Here is a 20,669-nt window from a genome sequence, read left to right on the forward strand (position 1 = left end):
AAAATGTATCTAAACATATCAAAAGATAATTAGACATCATGAGTTAAGAATTAATTATGAATTAATTAAATGTGATGATAATTTCCTTTTAAAATGTTCTAAGGATAACGAGCTCTTGATAACATGTATTTTGGTGTTCCATATTTGTACACCACGATATCTGAGGGAGTACTGGCCATGTTTTGTTTTGTAAAAAGGCAGGTGAAGATGATTAACCTGTCTAGTATTATGTGAATGAATTAGAATTAGATTTAAAGAAGTTGCTAAACGATGATGGTAAAGAAGAAGGCAAGAACATATATTTATATATAAACACACATATCTGATGAGTATTTATGTCATAAACTGAAAGAATGTTCAGTTTCCTGAACAGTGGAGCAGAATATAAAGCCAAAAGTTAAAACTATAATAAAATAAATCAATACTTCCCTCACCCCAGTTATATTCCTGGTAATGTGAAGAAGGCTTTTTTTTAAACATCATTTAGATCATTATGTCAGGAAATGAATTGAACAGTAAACAAAATAAATCAAAGATGAAAAATCAAATTTGTTTAAAAAAAAAAAAAAACTGTGGCTATGATCCTGCCTGCACAGATCTCTCGACTCCATCAAACACCTTTGGTATGAATCGGAACGCCGACCCAGGTGTTTGACCTCACTTATGCTCCTGTGGCTCGTGTGTGGCCTATAAAACAGCGTCTCAGTCTTAATGATCTTTATTGCCTCATCACTTACCAACAAAATGTGTCTTCTGCTGAAATAACAGCATACGCTACTCTCCTTCCCCCACTCCCTCTGCCATTTGTTGTTTCTTTCCCCTCCTAGGCCTATTTACTGCTTTCAAATCCACCTCATCTCACTTTATTCGTTATCTGCTACATCCACAACGTCATAGCCTTCCATTGTGCTTCGATCTCTAAAAATACAAAAGCACTCACCGTATCCACTCAATTCAGCGCCACTAAAAGCTCTAAAACGATTTCAGGCTTGACCAAAGATCATCCCCCCAAGCAGTGATGTCAGTGCATCGGCTGAAGAAAATACCTGCTGCGGCATTACTTGTCTTACTCTGGTGGCAGCAGCCGTTCCTAAATATACATGTACTACAAATATATCTGTGAAAATCTGCATGTGCAATACTCACTTAGGCTTTTCATAACCTCATGATCATTTGGCTTTCCACAATCTTCCTTCCTTATCTTCAGTACATATAGATCTATTTCAGGACTTGATAGCAGGGTATGTTGTAATACAGGGCCAGCAGGTTGTGTGACCTTTCTCCACCTCGCAGCACCTCCACATCCTCACGTGCTGTGCTCACAAAGCTGCCCTGTTCTTCTTTACTTCTGCTTGCTCTGGGTGAACCTATGTGCTAATGTTGTAGGCTACATATTGGCGCCCTATATGTTCTTGTATGCCTTAATGGTATTTCAAATATGTAACATGTAACAGGCTTAGTGAATAGCAGTACAGAAGTCACATGTTGGTGTTTTATACTCCCATATCTACCTACTTTAGCTTTTACAGTCTCTTGCATGTTTTAACCATAGGTTTTAGCACATACTAGGGAAAAGAAACCACTTTATAATCTCTCTGAACCAACCTCGCTTCTCCAGCTTGTAAACATTTACTACCCTCTTCATGATCTTTAACACAACAGCTGCCAACTCAATTGGCCTGAATCTTTAGTATGTGACATCCTTTCCTGGTTTTAAAATGAAAAAAAAACAACTGCATGTTTTCCCCTTGACATTTAACACTAAGTCATCTAGTCGCTAAAACATCCCATTACTAAGGTCATCCATTACTTTAATGATTCAGCTTTGTATTGACCTGTGCAGTTTGTCCAGTAAAAAATACATGGATGAGAGCTTTTCTAATTTATCACACATTAGGTTTCCTCAACATTTTACTCCTCCTCACCACCTATTATTTACCCAAGACCTCCGATTTAAACCTGCAGTAGGCAGAATGTTTTTGGCATCATTGGGCAAAAATTCTATAATAACCTTTCAGCATATTGTAATTCAAATGTTCTGAGAGAAAAATAGCCTTCTGCACCTCCTCATGGCTCTGTTTTCAGGCTTTAAAACATCTAGCCCATGAAGGGAGACTTTGGCCAATCACAGGTCATTTCAGAGAGTTCTATTTGTTCCTATTGGCTGTTCATTCAACGGAGGCAGCTGTCAATCACTCGCTAACTCTGACCAAACGGTCAAACTAGGCAGCGCTGATCAAATGTGAATCAATATTCTGTTACTGTAATGCCTATTTCTCACCTCAAATGTTTTCAGAAACATATTGTAGTGTACTGTTTAGCTGTAAAATGAGAAAGTTTGCTCCGGCTGCTGGGCGGTGCTTGTTTTTTTCCTCAACTGATCTCAACATGGCTGCAGAGTCACAAACTTTCTCATTTTACAGCTAAACAGTACACTACAAGATGTTTCTGAAAACATTTGAGGCGAAAAATAGGCATTACAGTAACAGAATATTGATTCATATTTGATCAGCGCTGCCTAGTTTGACCGTTTGATCGGAGTTTGCGAGTGATTGACAGCTGCACAGAGACGGCAAGGCTCCAGCTCGGCTCTGATTGGTTGTTTTCCTCCGGTCTGTGAAATCGTGCAGATGCCATTAGGAGCACTGGAGGACACAGAGGCACATGACTTTTTTTCAGATTACCTGTCTCATGCACTACTGTCAGGATATAGTGACCGTTTAATAAAAATAACTTTTTTAATCATATTTGTTCCAATCTTGCCTACTGCTGCTTTAAATGATTCAGCTTTGTATTGACCCGTGCAGTTTGTTCAGCAAAGAAATATGTTTGGATCAGAGCTTTACTCCTCCTCCTCACCCCCTCATATTAACCCAAGACTTCAGATTTGCATGAAAATGTGTTAGTTGTCTCTTACATGTGGTACTAGAGTCCCCATTTTATCATACTTGTGTTCTAATACTGTGCCCTTCTTGACCACCATGCTTTCACCACTCATGTTTCACACCCACCAACAATTTAGCAGATTTAATTATGGTTTTCAGGCCACTGCTCTTAACCTACTGTACCATTATTTATTCTGCTGGATGTTTTCTCACAGCTCTGGGCTTTATTCCTTTCACCAACTGCATTATCACTCTTTTCATTCATTCGTAACATGGTGCAGAAAAACTGTAAAAGAACAAGTTTATCCTCAACAGATCTTTTAAATTTCTTGCCCATTAGCAGCAAAATAAACAACATACCCACATTGTCTTGAACTCATTTGCATCCTGACTGACCTGTCTTCTGATCTTCCCTGACAAAGCCCTCTGCATTTCTTTCATATATCTGAGCAACTCCTCTACGACAAGCTCTGACTCCTCGAGGAAATTCTCTGTTGCTTCAACCAGCGCTCCAGTCACCTCATGTCTTTTGTTTGTTTTTTTGCCCACAGGCACTCATGATAAATGTAGAGACAAGACAGTCTTCTAATCAAATATATATCAGGAGGAGCTTCTACTTGGGTTGGTCTTGAGGGTGGTATCTCCATGCACACTTTCACATCCTGCTGTCACCCCAATCCTTGCCACATCGCCCACATCGTCTTGCATCCCTGCAGACTACAGAATCATTTGAAAGAGGACAAGGGCAGGTGTATAGATTATTCTATTTGATAAATAAAGAGCATACTGAAGCTGACACTTGTTGGTTTGGAATTTTCCCCTCATGGTTTTGGTCTGCTTGGGTTTCCAGCATTTATTTGTGTCTATCTGTGAAATACAAACAGAATCAAAGCCTTTTAGAAATTGTCAGATGGTGCAATAAGCAAAATGCAGATTAAAAAGTACATTTCAACACATTTATCTTTGACAAAGAAGCAATAAAAATAGACAAAACACACCAGGAATTACTCCAGGGGGGGCATTGTATCAAGTAATATTTTATAACAGAACATAATTGGGCTTTTGGGAAATGTGGTCATGGAACAGTGGACTAGCTCTAGAGGGGTCATGATATTTTCTCATCCAGTCTACGTGTGTTTTGCGGACTTGGAGAAGGCTTAGAACCGTGTCCCGTGGGAAGTCTTGAGGGGGGCACTGTGGGAGTACGACGTACCAAGGCCGTTGCTACAAGCCAGAACCGGAGTGAGAACTGTGTCCATATTCTCTGCAGGGAGTCAAACACAGTGGATGTTGGGCTCCACCAGGTTGTCCCTTGTTACCCGGAGAGGGTCCGGTTTGGTAATCTCTCTAAACAGATTCTGCATTCACATGTAGAATCTCCAAGCAACGGCACATGGGTTTGGTACCGGAAGCATTCTGGTTTCCGATTGTAGTTCGAGTTGTATTGACTAATCATGTTCGATGGCTTAGTTTGAATGCAGGTAAACAGTCTGTGTGGAGAGCAAAAGAAGCAGAATGCATCGGCTGAAATGCAATGTAGGAACCCACCGGCTATCGTCTGACAATGATTTAGTTTTTTATTGGTTTAAAATTAGCTTGTAAACTGGCTACGTGTGAATCGATCCGGTTGTACACGTCGTGTCTCAACTACAACGCCAGCCTTGCCTCTCAAATTGCTAATCAGACCGTAAACAATGAGCAGCGCATGGAAAAGGAAGTCTCGGCCCGGATATCTGCTGGCTACACCAAGACCCAAAAAATACAGCCCCCAGAGGCTTATTTGTCGTCAGACCGGAAGCCGCTGGGTTCCGATGTTGCCGGTTTGGTGACCTCAGAAATGCCTCTCTGCTCTTTGCAGATGATGTGGTTGTGTTGGCTTCATCAGACCGTGACCTTTAGCACACACTAGGGAGGTTTGCAGTCAAATGGTCAGGATGAGAGTCAACTGGCCAGATAACGGTGGATTGCTCACTCCGGGTTGGGAGTGAGTTGGTGCCCCCAGGTGAAAGAGTTTAAGTATCTTAGTGTCTTGTTCACGAGTGAGGGTAAAATGGAGCATGAGATTGACAAGGGGACTGATGCGGCGTCAGCATTAACAATGGCATTATACCGGAACGATGTGGTGAACTGAGCCGGAAGACAAAACTTTTGATTTATCTACGTTCCAACCCTCACCTATGGTCATGAGCTTTGGGTAGTGACCGAAAGAATGAGATCGCGGGTACAAGCAGCTGAAATGAGTTTCCTCTGTAGGGTGGCTGGGCTCACCCTTAGAGAAAGGTTATGGAGCTCAGACATTCAGAGGAGGTAGTTCGGGCGTCGGGCCGGTCTGGGCGCCTTCTTTTCTGAGGTTTTCCGGGCATGTCCAACTGGTAGAAGACCCTGGGGTAGACCTTAAATGCACTGGAGAGATTATATATCTCATCTGGCTTGGGAACTTCTTGGTATCCTCCAGGAGGAGCTGGAAAACATTGCTGGGGAGAGGAACATCTTAAAACCTGGCCCTGGATATAAGCGGCAGAAAATGGATGGATGGAACTTTGAGCGTTAATAATACCACTGGCATATGAGAGAAGCTATACTTACTGTATTATACGATGGTCTCATTTTGTATAAAGTAATGATGCTATTAAATGCCGTATCGTTAGGCAGTGATATAGCACATTGATGTTGAAAAAGCTGCATGCATTTGCCTCTGTGCACATTATCAAAGACTGTACTGAAACCAGAGGGGGGAAAGATACAGAGCCCTGGTCAGTGGCTAATAGCAGGTAATTTGTTGCATTGATCAGAGCTGTCTCGTTGCCGTTCTGAGGTCGAAACCACATTGGAGTATGCTATTGATACTCTTTAAACTGAGAAAGTGAACAAGTTGCTGACCTACACCTCTTTCCTTGAGAATTTACTATGAAATGGAAGATTAGATCCCTTTGAAGTGCACACTACTTGTGATTGAATTGAAGCCCGGAACCTGGAAATTGGAAATATAATTGCCGTATTTTCACTAAAATGTCCTAAAGGTCTGATGAGAAAAAAGATCAAGTGGGAGATTGCAACTGGCTCTGAGAAAGGAATTGAATTATTTATGTTTGTTTCAGCCTGGTTACGATAGATCTTGTCAAAACGAGGGACGACTTAACAGTGAAGGACATTTATTAAAAGCATAGAAACACTCTCTTATACTTTGGGATTCGACATTTCACACAAACTACTTACTGTATTTTTGGTCCCAGACCTTTACTGTCTGTGTATTCTTTTCGCCTTTCTAGTCTAAACATAAGAGTGTGCTCATGGAGAGCCTGGTTCTCTGAACTCAGTGGGTAAAGCTTTATCTTTGAATGTTGAAAGGGATTCAAGGCAAACACAAGTTTGAGCCTTAGGCGCGGCTGTTTCTAAAAAAATAGTCCAGGTGGACCAGCATTTGCTGACTCAAGTGCTACTCCACATGAAAGCATGATCAAAGCTAAACTAGATTCCCATGGTTGGGTACAAACGATGGTCTGCCCTGTGAATCTGACCCTGTGTGCTGTTGTTTTAAATTTGTTTTAGAGTGAACTGCAGAAACCTTAGTTGACTTAAAACGTAAAATATGATATTTCTGCCGCTAGGCAGAAATGTCAAAAGGAGTAGTTTGACGACGTCATCAAAGAACGTATATTGCTAAGAAGTGAAAATCAATTATACGTTCCATTGCAACGCCAGCACCCAGAAGCAGACCTCCGCCTCCGCCATTTTGGACTGTAATCGACTCGTTTACAATAATGACGCCAGTGTTGTGCAAAAGCAAAACAAAATTATTTCTGTCTCCACCGAAATGGCCTGTGTTGACCAATAAAAATATTATAAATATGCATAATATTATAACTATTTTACTTACTTACTTATTAATGTTATTTAACTTTTGTGTCCGGCCGAGAAAATTTAGAAAGTTTGTGACCCTGCAGCCATGTTGAGAAAAGTTGAGGAAATACCAAGCACCGCCCACCAGCCGGAGCAAACTTTATTATTTTACAGCTAAACAGTACACTACAAGATGTTTCTGAAAAACATTTGAGGCGAGAAATAGGCATTACAGTAACAGAATATTATTTCTTATTTGATCTGCGCTGCCTAGTTTGATCGTTTGATCGGAGTTCGCGCGTGATTGACAGCTGCCTTCGTTGAGTGAACAGCCAATAGGAACGCTCTCTCTCTGAAATGACCTGTGATTGGCCAAAGTCTCCCGTCATGGGCTAGATTTTTTAAAGCCTGAAAACAGAGCCAAGAGGAGGTGCAGAAGTCTAGTTTTCTCTCACAACACTTGAATTACAAAATGCTGAAACGTTATTATGAAATAATGCTTTAATAAAATTGAGGATTCTCTGGGTTCAAACATTGTTGGAAACATTTGGGATAATGTAAGTACACTACAAAAAATAGATATATAACAAAGGTAGAGTTATTTTTAGACATTTTAATGCGGAAATGTTACATGTTATACCTTTAATGAACGAACCCTGTCCACTGGCGCCTGGGTGTGGAACAATGCTATTGTATCACAGCTGATACTGTAATGTTGTTAACCTGTAATTCCTTTGGCTGAATAGACTGCATCTTTGTACATTTGCAGTTGAGAGTAAGCGTCATTTTTTTTAATTCATTGATGATTTATATTAGTGGATATGGGCTACTACTCATGAAACAACAAAATAGCATAGTGGGAGAAAATGGTTGTCATGGTGCTGAGGCAATTAGCCGAAAGGTTGTTACTATTATTGAACTGAGAGCTAGTGGGATTACTCACTCTCTTGGGACTGTGATAGTTGTAAAAAGGTTCACAACAGTTTGCAGCCTGGAACCAAATGTGTTTTCTTTTTCCAGTCCATTGGGGATTTTGAACCTCATGCACCCTATTATTTAGCAAACCAAGTGAAGTAATTAATAGATTAAAACCACAGAGGTGCAGAGATTGTGGGCTCATCTCCATCTGTATGTTTTTTTTCAATCCATGACATGCATGATGTCAGAACTATCGGCATGAAATTTGCAGCGCACATTCGAGCACCAGCGGGAAGAAAACTATTGATTTCAGTGACCCTTTTGACCTTTTCCTCTAGCAGTGTTTGTTAAGTACATCTACAAGTGCTTTAGTTTCTATGCTCAGGAGTCCCAATTACTGGCATGACTGTTTCTGGCCAGCCAGTAAGACCAATTTAAAGTATGCTTCAGAAGACATCCATAAAACTAGACTGAAAAAGGTGACCAAAGGTGGACTAATTCCTCTACCTTTATTCATGAAATTTAGTTTAATTTATCTGAATTTATTGAACCAATCGCCTTCGTTTGGAATGTAAATGTTTGAATTTTTACTACGTTAAAGGTGCTCTATAGGACATTCAGAGCAGTAATAGCTATAGTAAATAGCATGTGTATCCAAAGATATAGAGGAGTCTACCTGAGCAGAGAATGAAGTCGCTCTCCCTCTGTGTGTGTTGCAATCCGAGCTTCTCTGTGCTTTGTTGACATAGCTGAGCCGGTCGCGCGTGCCTTTTAGTGCCTGTTCGTGCATGTGAGCGTATCCCATTGGCTAGCTCAAACAATCAAACTAGGCAGCGCAAATCAAATATGAATCAATGTTCTGTTACTGTAATGCATATTTCTCTCCTCAAATGTTTTCAGAAACATCTTGTAGTGTACTGTTTAGCTGTAAAATAATAAAGTTTGCTCCGGCTGGTGGGCGGTGCTTGGTATTTCCTCAACTGATCTCAACATGGCTGCCGGGTCACAAACTTTCTCATTTCACAGCTAAACAGTACACTGCAAGAAATAAGCATTACAGTAACAGAATATTGATTCATGTTTGATCAGCGCTGCCTAGTTTGACCATTTGATCGGAGTTTGCGAGTGATTGACAGCTGCTCAGAGATGGCGGGTTCCAGCTCGGCTCTGATTGGTTGTTTTCCTACGGTCTGTGAAATCTTGCAGATGCCATTAGGAGCACTGGAGGACACAGAAGCAAAGGATTTTCTTTTCACCTGTCTCATGCACTACTGTCAGGATATAGTGACCGTTTTATAAAAATAACTCTTTTAATCATATTTGCTCCAATTCTACCTAGTTCAGCTTTAGGTAGTGAGGTTATGAAACCCATTTTCACACGAAATTTTAGATTGGTTTCAAAGAGACGATTTGGTTTTAACTTCAGTTCATCCCTTGCTTTTGTTTTTTTTAGTGAGGACCTGAAGGGCTCACATCTTGTAACACATTTCATCACCACGGGGGCTCGCTGAAGGGAAGGGCTGTATACTGTAGAACTGTGTGAATGTTTCAGCACCATGGAGAGAGACATAGAGGGAGATTGTAGCTTTAACTGAACTACTCCCTCTTTCACCTTTTTCCACATAATCAATACAATACACTTATAAATCATCATTATTTTACTCCATAACTGACATGCGTACTGCAATTTCCACATCCATCCAAGCCAATGCATTATAATGTGAAAAAGCAGACATGAGACCTTCTTTCACATGAGACTGATTATAATATAAGCTCTGTATGGACTTTATCACAGCTACAAACATAGCAACCTGTGCCACTGTGTATGGCTCAAGTAAACACCATTATCTTTATAAAATACTAATAATGCACATGTTTCCAACAACATCAAATTGGCTCATTTGTTGTTTTTAGTTTCTTAAGTGGTTTATTTAAAGGATTTCATTTCCTTTTTTTTATTATGGAAAATGGACATACTGTAAATGTGAAACTCATTATGACGTTTATTAACCTCACCACTCAACCGCCAGCAAAGACAATAAACATCTCTGGTCATAGGCATCAGTCATGTTTTTTTAGAAAAGGTAGATTATAATACTCTGTTGTGATGTGAAAGCAGCATATGTACTGACGTTACCTTTCAACAGATGGCAGTGTGACCCACATTTTAAACGGAAAGCTTCTGTGTCCTCAAATATGTATGAGTTTAAGATTACAACCTGCAACTTCGGTGATTTGAATTGTTTGACAGTTTACCTATTTATCTATTTTCCTTTTTTTCTATCCGCAGAAGGTTGCTGAGCGTGCAGTTTTTTTATGTACAATCTTGCAAGACAAACACACCAGAGAGCAGCCTATATACTGCAACCGCGAGTGATTCCTGTAAAGTAAATGTGTGAGATAAGAACATTACTTTCCCTGTCCAACATCCTCCCTGATCATCTGGGAGCCTGCGCCAGCTATCTTGCACATGTTGCACAATAGCTTTCCAAGCCCACTTTCCAGGATGCAGACGCTCCTGTTATTCTGAAATTACAGACTGTACATTAGAATGATTCAGGCTCATTATCTTCCCATTGACCATAAATATCCATTATACTGTGTGCATGGCAACTCTAATGGGAACAACACAATTGTATTGGACACATCAGTCAGCAGAGTTTTAGACTGGATTTATATACATACAGCCTTTTCTTTTGACTGAAATTGTCAAAATGTGCAGTTTTCTGGGTAAATTCTGTGTAAAAAGTGCATTTTTGAGAGAAAAGCCAATAATTTCCATGACGACATTATTTAATTCCAATTGTATTTATGGGGCAATATCCAAAACATAGTGTAATAAAAAAGACAATCTAATCTGACAGTTGGTGAAATCCCAAATTTGGCGATTTGTGTTTGACGTTTTGACAGCTCCATGTAACTCTCGCCAGTGTGTGTTTTATTTTCACATTGATACGCGCTGCCTTAAATAATGGAGTATTAAATCCCCCGGGGACAGCTCAACACCCTGCATGGCTGATTACATCCTGCTTTGATTTAAATGCACTCATCCCTCACCAACATCGCTGGAGTCCCCCCGGTTGTGCCCGGAAATTAGTGGGCCAGTCGAAATGATTAATAAATGGCTGGTAAATAAATCCGATTTTGTCACTGTAAAACCGACACATCACAGCCGGGGGGGTTCCAATATCGCCCTGCCTGTTCGTATTAGAGTAGAATTATAAAAGATGTGTACAATGGTTTCCCCAATGTTCACAGAATACCTAAAAGAAAAGCATCTTTCAGAGACAAGACCATTGATTTAACATACTTTCTATATTGGCCAGCTGTGAATAATAAAGGGATAAAACAGAAGATTTACGTTACATGAAATTGAGTAACGGAGTAGTGGAACAGATGTGAGCTTCATTTTAAGGGGTTATAAGCAAAAAAAGCAAAAAAATTTTGTTGTACACAATCACTACAGAGTCTATCTTGTAACAAATAAAGATTATATTTGATGCTTGACTTTGTAAAAGGGCTGTCAATTGATTACATATTTAATCGCGATGAATCACATTATTGTCCGTAGTTAATCACGATTAATCGCAAATGAATCGCACATTTTCTCATCTCTTCAAAATGTACCTTAAAGGGAGATTTGTCAAGTATTTAATACTCTTCTCAACATGGGAGTGGGCAAATATGCTTGCTTTATTCAAATGTATGCATATATTTATTACTGGAAATATAACATGGCAAATTCAAGCCCAACAGGCAACAACAGCTGTCAGTGTGCTGACTTGACTATGACTTGCCCCAAACTGCATTTGATTATCATAAAGTGGGCATGTCTGTAAAGGAGAGACTCGTGGGTACCCATAAAACCCATTTTCATTCACATATCTTGAGGTCAGAGGTCAAGGGACCCCTTTGAAAATGGTTGTGACAGTTTGTCCTCGCCAAAATTTAGTGTAAATTTGGAGGGTTATTTAGCCTCCTTCGCAACGAGCTAGCATGACATGGTTGCTACTAATGGATTCCTTAGGTTTTCTAGTTTCATATGATGCCAGTATCTTCACTTAAGCTTTAAAATTGAGTCCCCTACAACCTAAAAATCGCAAGTTGCGTTACTGATTAAAGAAATTAGTGGCGTTAAAACAAATTTGCATAAACTTGTTATGATCTCATTAAGTTTGACAGCCGTACTTTTTGATTTAAGATAAATTATAGATAACAGGTGAATATGACACATAACACCCCTAGAAAACAAATGCAAATTAGACCTCTGATGTGTTTTTTTATTGCCTGTTGACATTTCAGTACGAGACCTTTAAAACCTGCCACTGCAAGTACACACAGTGGAAAACCGGGGCAATACTTGCTGCTTTGTTCTTATAAAAACCAATGAACATTGTCTAGTAAAGTAATAGGCTGAGGGTCCCCTCAGGCTCGTGACCAGGAATAGCTGCCCTGATTGTCCTCTCAGTTGGTGGCCGTGAATCAGAGAGGCTTCATGTGTTCAATGTTTATCAATGTTCCTATTTATTCACATATAATACGGACAACACAACAAGCCATGGCACCCACATTGATTAACGAGATTACAGGATGAAAACAAGATTGGCCTGGATAACCCGACATGCAGCAGAGATCGTGCACGCAAACAGGTTGGAAGAGGCGCTGACTGAGTGTGTAAAATTAGTTTAATATCCCCCCATTACACTTTGATCTACTTTTGCGAGAAGTATGATTATGTGGTATCACATCTGGTTTCGAGGAGAAGAGCTCTTGATCTAGTGCGCACAAGTACCATTGATTTTAAAAGGAAGACTTACTTCCAGCTTCGAGTGTTTTAAATCAAATCCCCGTTAACGGAGAGAGGATGATATAATATATTCTTACACTTGCTGCAGTTTTCAGTAGACATTTGTTTCAGTGGGTAATGATTGTTCCGAAGCGCCTTCAATGTATTTATTTTTCCTCTGTGAAGAGCCATTCTCTGTATGTCCTAAAGAGTTATTTGCTCCAAAATAGGCTCAATGGACAACTTCTAAAATTCATTTACCATTGATGTTTTGGTAGTGCACACAAGCGAGATTCTAAAGCACAATGAGACACGGGAGGCAGAAACAAGGTTACTGATAATCTCTTTCTGAGAAGCTGAATTTTGATTTATTGCTCCACAACATGACCGCAGTGAACACAGGTGGTGCAATCAGAACAATGGTTGGTATTATTGCGTTTTGCCTCTCGCAACAATATGTCTGGATTCAATGTATTCTCAAGGTCTGTCCAAATCCGGTGAAAATCACACATTTCTATATCATATTTCAGAAAAAGTATACTACAAATGATTATGTTCATTTAACACCTGTCCTGTTTTTGACGCTTCTCACATGCCTTTAATATCTTGGTAGCCGTTCATCCATCACTTCCTTCACTCCCATCTTGTGTGTGGTTACTCCCAAATCATGTAGTGATTCATAACCAGCGGGTACTTCTGCAGTTCCCAGGGAGTACATGGGAAAGAGTGTAGAGTAGCTCAACTAATTTGATAAAATTATGATTTCATTATTAATATATTGAGTCAGCTATAACACCTGGACACAACATCACTGAGAGCTTGTGGCAAGTAGTTAGCAAACAAGCTCAGGGAGTTGAAACAGACAAACAGCTACAAGTAGCCTAATGGATAAGTTATTCAAATAGATGGATATGGATAAACAACTGAAATACATTGCTATATTTAATGATGGATGGATTTCAGCACAGCTATTTCAGCTATTTAGCCAAAAGTAATGGTTGAAATAAGTAAACATAATGGATAAACAGTTGAAAGAGTTATCTTAAAGTAATGGATAAATGGCTGAAATAGATTGCTAAAAATGGAACGGATAATCAGTTTAAATACTTAGATTAACGTAGTGGATAAGCAATTGAAATTGTTGGCTTAAAGTGGAGGATAAACGGTTGAAACATTCAACTTCTGCCACTCCAAGTGGTAGTAGTATGAATGTAATCACTGACAGTTCAATTGCATATTTTTAAATTGAAACAAATATTGTAACATCCACTATTGTGTCCACTTTTATATCATTTAAGGTGCAGTTTGTAGGTTTTGGCAGCATCTAGTGGTGTGGTTGCACATTGCAACTGACTGAGTAAACCTTCGCTCACTCTTCCCTTTCCAAGACTGCGGTAACGTGAGCCGCCGAGTGCAAAACCGTGGTAACGCCATCTTTACCATAATAACACTACTTTAGGAGCAACGGAAGTCAGACGGCGGTACCACGGTTTTACACTCTGCGACTCATTACTACAGTTTCACAAGCGTGATGGAGAACTATGGTGGCTTTCAGGTAATGTAAAAACATATGGTGTTTGGTTTGTCCGTTCTGGGCTACTGTAGAAACATGGCAGAGCAACATGGCATTGACCCGCTCCCATTTTGATATAAACGGCTCATTCTAAGATAACGAATACACAATGGTTCTTATTTTCAGGTGATTATACACAAATTAAATACAGTAACAATCAATTAACTAACCCGTTTGCTTCCCTCTTTTGCCACTAAAACCAATCTTCACTGTAAAGTCTCCAACTTCCTTGAGTGTAGAATACGCTTGCAACTTCTGGCGATCGACAACTTTGTGTTTTTTTTGTGCAGGCAGAGATAGATTTCACATGAACCTTGTCACCCACATCAAGTGTGTACTCTACCTCACATTTCAAAACGTTGTCAGCCTGCATCTTTTTACCCTCAAGAGCAAGATGATTACGTGCAGCAAGATATCTGATTTACATATTTTGATGTGGCGTAGGTGGAGGTAACCTCCCCTAACAAATTTCAAAAGGTGAGAAAAAGTAACTTCAGGCATACTGAAGCCTGACATTAAGGTGTCCTACCAGTTTTCCTTGTCCTCAATTCTGCCAGTTAAAGCACAGGTCCTAATTACTATGAAGTCGTTCTGGGACTGAACAAAGAAGAAGATAGTGCTCCCGAAGGCTTTTGGCAATTTTGGGCGCTTGACTTCTTGAAATTGAAAAGATACATACGCTGCCTGTCGACTACATTTCTCCAGAGATTTCGGCCGGCACTGCCTGTGCCTTTTGTGCAATTTGGAATCTGGGAGCTTGATCCAGGTACTTCAGCAGTAATGGCGGGGCATACTCGCCATCCTGCGCCGCACAATTAGAATGGACTATAGGCATCAAATCTATAGATTTCTGATTGGCAGTCTGAGCTCGACACTTCACCGAACTTGCCATTAACAGTTATCCTATGTGAGCTTTCAGTCTGGAAGGAGGATCGACAGGCGGCTGAATTGGTTCTTTTATGTGTCTTATTTTACTGCAGCTGAATTGGGCTTATATCGATCGGGATAGTTAATATTCCATGTGTACTGCTGGGCAGCCTGGTCCTTCCCCGAAGTTTTTCTTTTCTGACATTCATATGCTAAAATCTGACAGTTGCTGCTTAAAGAAACAGGATGTGCGCTCATGATCAAAGACAGCCTCAGTCTCTGCCACTAGTCAAAGAGAGCAATATTCCACCCAGCTCTGTTTTTACTGTGCCTGCTTTGCATTACGTGGTTCTTTCCCCCTCCAGCCCTGTTTTGCGGTGGATTGAGGAGAGGACAAAATAAAGGCGACTGCTGCAATTTCATCCCTATTGGCCCCGTGGCAAATTGGCCCTTTATCAAAGAGGGGCCTCATCTATCAAGCCAAAGACGGGTATTGAAATTGCCCCACCGGCCACAAATCAGACCAATGGATCGGCCTTTATCTCAGACAAGGCCGTCATCACTCTGTAGTGGCTGGAAGGGGAGGAACCAGGCCATTTAAGAGTCTATCCTGCGTTTCTTTGCTGATGGATGTGGCCCGCTTGACCTCCCCGTGACCAGGAGCCGCTGGCCGAGGGCCAAACCTGTGCTTAACCCGGGTCATTATCTGGCTGCGCGTGTGTGTTTGATTCTCGTTCAATCCAAAACTCCGACTTTGTTTTGCCGTTTTGTTTTTCTCAATCCTGACAAGCCTCTGCTGTCGGTTTTTTCACCTCTATTACTGCAAGCTCTCGTTTTTCTAACCTCTGTCTGCCTTTGTCTCTTCCCCATCTCTTCTTTACTCCCTCTCACACACACACACACAATATATTTCTTTTTCACCATTTGTTTTCCTAAATCTTTCCACTCACTGCTCGCATGCTCATTTTCTGTCGCCAATCAATGCAAATAGAGAACGACCATAATGAAGGACAAGACAGATGGGTGCAGTATTGTCAGCTGTGCCTCCCTGGTTTTAAACATTAGTCTGCCTGCTATGATTGATGGAAAGCTGTATTCAGGTAATACCCCACTCTTGCCATATTCCACAAAAGCAGCTATCCGTAATGGTGAGATATCTAGACTGCCTCACTGGCATAATCCGACTGCGTGTTTCTGTCTGAATGAATAACATAAATTGTATTGTAAATATTGCTCCCTCTATATCAAAACTGATGGTGCCCCCTCCTCTACTGATTCACACTGACACCAAGATCCATTCACCAACAGGTCAAAAGTTATGACAAGTCGACAAGTTTTGATTGCAGGAGTGCACATGACAGCAACACGGAGTGATCAGTCCGACCTGTGATCTATCCTTCCCTTCTTTGGCAGCCGGCGTCTTTCCTCTCTGATCAATTCTGTGACTTATGGGTTTAACTAAAAGCCCATCCACAATCTAATCCTCTTCTTAATTATGCTTCAACTGCTCTGCTCTTATTTGATTAGATCCAATCACAGTGCAATTAACCCAATCAGAGACTGGGATATTATCTTTACATGCAGATTCATTATGACGAAAACCTGCTTTGTGTTATCGGGCTGATTGGAAAGCATCGGAGACATTACGTAATGACAGAGGAAATGTGCATGTATGAGATTTAAAGGATCATTTTATAGGATATTTTTTAGGATATTTTTGGCCATAATTGTATAACGCTTGTGATAACATTTTGCCAAAGACATCTGGGAAGACCAACATATCCTCATACAACAGTTTGTGTGATATCTTACGAAAAGTTAGTCCTCATTTTTTGTGCATTTTCTTACGAATGTCCAGCAACACGTGACGCACATGTCAATTTCCGCATTATAAAGTTCTGTCTTCACAGGAAACAACTTGGTTAGGGTTAGGCAACAAAACTACTTAGTTAAGTTTAGGAAAAGATCGTAGTTTGGGTTAAAACAACACCAAAAGTGGCGCAACTTAGGTGCGGAAGTTACGTGACAAAAACTAGTTGGTTAGGTTTAGGAACAGATCATGGTTAGGGTTAAAATAACTCTGGAAGTGGGGTATCTTAATTGCAGAAGTTACGTCACAAAAACTAGTTGGTTAGGTTTAGGAACAGATCATGGTTTGGGTTTAAAAAAACACTGAAAGTGGTGAAAACTTAAGTACTGAAGTCACTTGGAAATTAAATCAACGTTGACTTCTGGTTTCACACGAGACACGAACACCAGTCTCCTGGGCAAAAGTTTAGCGTTTTTTGACTCACCCATCCACCCTGACTTCCTCCCTACACGGCATTTGTAGCTCTTTATACTTCCTAGTTCACAATTACGTGGATTACATAGGAATTGATTTTGTGGGATATATATGAATTACAGTGCATTACTTTTCGTAGGTAGAGCTACAAACAGTGTATGAGAACAGCCTGGGTGAAGACAGCTACATCACTACAGTCTGATGGGGTTGACAGGTTGTCAACAGAGGCATAGATGGATGTTTCCATTTTACCATTTTCCCTTGCTTCTTTTCCAAAAAACTTGCCTTACCTTAAACCTGCATGGATAGTCTAACTGTGTTTCTTGCCCAACAGGACTTCTTTTTATTACTGCTATAGATCTCAGCAATTAAATTGGTGACTAAAAATGTTTTTGTTACCAATTGAAATGATGGCCAAAACTGCGAAATTGATACCCAAGTTGCAATAAACTGGAATTTCCTATTAAGTCAAGCAGTCTAGTACTCCTTGTATGGTCTGGTGTGGATAACACCACCTTCAGCACCCCCCAGCGGTTTTAAATAAATGCTAAGTATTTTTGCTAATGCTATTTTTACACGCACATCTGGCACGTGTGAAGCAGACTGCATAATCCCACTGCTTGCCCTTGGTGCAGAGCGAGAAAATGGAGCACCATGAAATGCTAATCAAATTTAGGGAAAACCAATTCTGGATTCTGAAAGCCTTATCCCACCCCATCCCCTTGACTCGGTATGTGTGAGGTGTTATCAGTCCCTCGGGGGAAGCAAGGGAACCTTGGCCTGCGCAGTGTAAGGGAAGGGAAAAACGGAAGTCTTCTGGGGGGAAGGACACCCACACACACAATGGACGCCAGCAGAAAGTAAAACAGGTCAGGACTCCAGTGGTCTGATAAGGCAGAGGACTCATGAATTAAAGAGTGGTGGAGGAAATATGACATTTTTCTTTTCCATTCTGTCTATCGGGACTACTCGCTTGCCAGTGAAATTACCTGGAGAGAAGCCGGTCCGATAATGGACTGCCACAGACGAGATTCACTCTAGTAATTTCTCTCTGCTTGTAAGGGCAGATTGGCATTGAAAATTCAAAACACTTTTACTCCCTTTTGGGAAATATGAGAGACAAGGGAGTTCCATTATCATAATAGATCATTTGTATCTGCTTAAATACCTATTTTTCCTATTGTGTAATGGAAGCCATTCTTCCGCAAATCATTCCCTATTGGATGAATATTGGATTTTACAAGGCTCATTGCGCTTAATTAAAGCAGCCAGTGGGAGCCTTCATCATTCCCAAAAGGTACATATGTTCACTTATATTAAGGTTTCACAGTAACATATTACATCACTCTTCATTCCGAGCAGCAGTCCTTTCCAACTCCGCGGCTCCAACCAGCTTACTCATGCCGATAAAAGGCCAAAAGAACCCTGTTCTGTTGTTTTTTTGGAGGGTAAATGAGGACCTTTGTTCTTTTTTTTTTGCTCCCTCTGCAGAGAAGTGGATGATTAATATGGAAGTGGTAATGGCAGAGGAGGGCAAGGATGCAATGGGTCTTCTCTCTCTAATGATTGGTTTAAGTGAGTGCTGTAATGGGCTGTGGTGCCGCGGCCGGTGATTTACGGGACTCCCTCCTGTCGTCGTGCCACTGAAGCAGAGGGTGAAACGGAGAGTTCAGCAATTCTTTTGCAAAAATATATGCAAAAAAAAAATACATTCACTCAAGATATACATGTATTAGGGCTGTCAGATTTAATGCTATAATAACGCGTGTTAAAGCAAATGAGTTTTAACAGCACTAATTTCTTTAATGCATTAACGCAACTTGCGATTTTTAGGTTGTAGCGGGCTCAGTTTTAAAGGTAGAGTGAAGATACTGGTATCCTATAAAACTAGAAGATCCAAGGAATCCATTGGTACCAATCATGTCATACTAGCAGAAAGAGGCTAAATAATGCATGGCATGATATGTGAATGAAAATGGGTTCTGTGGGTACCCACGAGTCTCCCCTTTACAGACATGCCCACTTTATGATAATCACATGCAGTTTTGGTCAAGTCATAGTCAAGTCAGCACACTGACACACTGACAGCTGTTGTTGCCTATTGAGTTTGCCATGTTATGATTTGAGCATATTCTTATATGCTAAATGCAGTACCTGTGAGGGTTTCTGGACAATATTTGTCATTGTTTAGTGTTGTTAATGGATTTCCAATAATACATATATGCATACATTTGCATAAATATACTTATACTTGACGAATCTCCCTTTAAGGTACATTTTGAACAGATAAAAATGTTTGATTAATTTGCGATTAATCACGATTAACTACGCGACAATCATGCGATTAATCGCAATTAAATATTTGAACCGATTGACAGCCCTAGTTTATATTTTAATTCCTGAAAAACCAAGTGTGGTGCTGCATATTAATCACAAAGAGAAAGGGAGAGAGGGTGGCCTTGTTCCAAGTTAACCTTTAACTGAGAGTGTGGGCGATGCCATTGAGGTGCGTGATGGCAAAATGATGAATGGTGCTCACAGAGCGAAAAGCCAGATCCAGTTTCTTACCGCAAGCCCCAAAGTTGAAACTTTAAGATGATCCTCGCCGCTGCGGTACCTCGATACGGAACCCCTGAGTCCAGATTTATCTGACGCCTCTGGAGCAATATACACGAAGCAGTTATTTCTCACTTTGAAAAAGGTTATAATGTCCTCCAAAGGGGGTCTTTTTGGTGGGCAAACAAAGTGAAGGGTAGCCCGAGGGGAGGAAAGGTGGGTAAATAGCTTCTCTAATGGAGTCCTAATCTGTGGAGGCAATCTGCAGAGAGCTGCCCCCGGCTGTGCCAGTCGGGATGATGAGACAGAGGTGACAGCGTGGCGGTTATTATTAGTGGTATCATTGATCAGACAGCCGCAGCCGCAGAGTTGGAGAAGGATGATGGATTCGGTTGCTCCAGCCCAGCTAAGACATGAAGGCTGTCAGGAGCGAGGTAGGGCGGGGCTCAATGAGGAAAAAAACAGAGAGGATGAGGAGTTGGCGGTGTTGTTCTGTACTTTCATGTAAATCGGGTGGGGTCTTGGCCATAGTTCAGAGATGGGTTGGCTGTGTTTGACGGAAGTCATCCATCTCAGGCACTGACGTGTTCCAGATGAAAGAGTTTGTGTTTTAAGTTGGAGTACACACACTATGAGGATTCAGAGAAAAGCAAGAATGATCAGTATCTTTCCATTTCTCTCTCTTTTGGTTTGCCTGTTTTGATAAAAAAAAATTCCAAATGACCTATCTTTCCCCTCTGTTCTTTGACTGAACTTGCTTAGTCTAATTCTGTTATCCTCAGTGCATCTAAACCTCACTGCCTCCAAGAACAATTTAATTGGGCCCATGTTGGGATGATTGTCTATCATTTAAGGGTTTTATAATTTCATGTCAATAGTTCTCGCCCACTCATGATTACAGAGGGCTTCCGGAATGGCAAGAAAGAGAACAAATAACAAAAACCTGAGTCTACACACTAC

Source organism: Sebastes fasciatus, chromosome 19 (assembly GCF_043250625.1).
Source record: "Sebastes fasciatus isolate fSebFas1 chromosome 19, fSebFas1.pri, whole genome shotgun sequence".
Lineage (NCBI taxonomy): Eukaryota > Metazoa > Chordata > Actinopteri > Perciformes > Sebastidae > Sebastes > Sebastes fasciatus.